Here is a 2260-nt window from a genome sequence, read left to right on the forward strand (position 1 = left end):
CTCTGTTTGGCTCTCTCAACTCCCAGTTCAACCTGAGTTGTATTCATTCACAGCTGCTTGACTCCTCTAACAAGACATCCTCTGGCCTCGCATGCAGAAAAAGTTTGGTTTTTTTTGTCCTCATTTGAAAGTGGGAGAGAGGGGCGCAAATATTTTTGAACTCGTCGAATCGTTTGCTGAGCCCAAACATGCGTGCGTGTGCGCCCACATACACACACACACACACACACACACACGCACACACGACTAAGCAGACCCCATATGCTTTGCCATCAAGCTTCAGATTCTCTGCGTCTTCTTGACACGACACACGTGGACATGACACTTGCCTTCAGACGGAGAGGGAGACCAGGTTTACTTTAACAGAAAGGCCGACAGGCTTCTTATTTGGCTATGAAAGGGGAAGCCTTGACTGTTTCTCAGCGTTTGGGGCTGCTTCTGGCCGGTGTTGTACAGTCGCTTGGTCGACTTTAAAAGCAATAAAAAAACGTTACTTTCTGCTGGTTTTAGATGTGTGCTATGTGCCGAATGGTTGTGTTTGTGGAGAAAGGGGAGGAACATATGGAAAACTCAATTGAGACAAATGATGATGATGATGAAGCTGTTGTCACTCACCTGGCTTCTCTTAAGGATACAGCACACTGGTTTTGTCGAAACAGTGTTCATTAGCATAACACCCGGAAACCAGCAGCAATATGTACAGTATTTTATACACAAACCCGGAAGCGTATCGCTCTAACTGAACAGGGTTCAGCTCTTCCAGGCCGTATGAGTAAAGTTACCGGATCTGTGTCAAACATTTCTTCAAGCTACTAAAACGTCTTGTCACTGTCAACGCACATCAATGTCACATGTTCAAAATACTAGCCAAGGGAAAGCGTATACTGGATAAATTCAAGTTAAGTGTTTTGAGTTTTTAGCTCACATAGTTTTTTCAGTGGGGAGAAGATAGACATGTCTGTCTATCTTTCCACTGGTCTGTCATGTGACCTGTTTTGGTTTGTCTATCAGGGGCCTCATTTATAGAAAGTACTTTGGATCAAATTTGATCTTACCCGTGTCGTACGTAGAAAACCACGTCAAAGTAGTGATTTAAAAAATGTCAACGTGAGTCAATTTGACCGTGGAAGCGTACAGAAAATCCTTCAAAAAACACCATAGCCCGCAGCGCAGAGCGCATAATATATTATGTCTAATTGAGTCAACTGGTATTATGCTTATCACCAAGTTCTCCCATACTGTGCTGATGGACTAGTATAGTATGTTTATATCAACGGTAATCAAGTGCTTTAGTTGGCGAGCGCACTTGGTGATGGTAAGCACTCTAATACGAGTTGAGACACGCGCGCGAGACCACACACCACACATCTGCCATATCATATCTCGGTCCCACATGTATTTATCATCATATTTTTCAATAGAAAACGGAGGTATGATATGGCATATATATATATATATATGGTACATGGCAGTCCCACGCGCCCGTCCCGCTCCAGTTCTGCATCCAATTGAATGCAATGATTCAAGCAGATCTATAGACTCGTTTTCAAAGACGGGAAGCTCACTGAGTGGTCACTGGTGTCCGCATCCCGCTATGACAGGGCGTAAATACAAAGCTCATTCACCTGCGTTCAATTTCAAGTATATTTGGTATTTATAGAACGACAGACGTACGCAATTTTAAACAAGCGCAGCCCATTTTCTAAATAATGCTTACGTCCGTTTAGAAAAATGTGCGTACGTGCAAGTCAAAGATGACGTTCAAGTACTTTTTTAATAAATGAGGCCCCTGGACTTCTGGGAGAAAACTGACTACAGGAAGTAACCATGCTGATGTCATGTCAAATATCTCAATAAAAGGAAATGAAAACGAAAGTGTCTGGTGAGGTGCTGCTTGGTTCATTTCATAGCATTAATTTATTTTATTTAACCTTTATTCAGCCAGGTTATGTCTCATTGAGATTAAATATCCCTTTTACAAGAGAGACCTGGCCAAGAAAGCAGTATAAACTAATTACAGACACACATTACAACATAATACATTACAAATAAAGTTAAAAAATCACATTGAATCTAGGCAAGATTATTTAGCAATGTTACCAGTCAAAAACATTTACAGACCTGGATTTCCTATTCCTCCATACCTAGCTTTAAAATCCTTTAGTGAGACAAGCTCCTGCAGTTTAGTGAGACAAGCTCCTGCAGTTTAGAGAGACAAGCTCCTGCAGTTTAGAGAGACAAGCTCCTGCAGTTTAGAGAG

The sequence above is a fragment of the Nansenia antarctica genome (assembly GCF_963989245.1).
Source record: "Nansenia antarctica genome assembly, chromosome: 3".
Lineage (NCBI taxonomy): Eukaryota > Metazoa > Chordata > Actinopteri > Argentiniformes > Microstomatidae > Nansenia > Nansenia antarctica.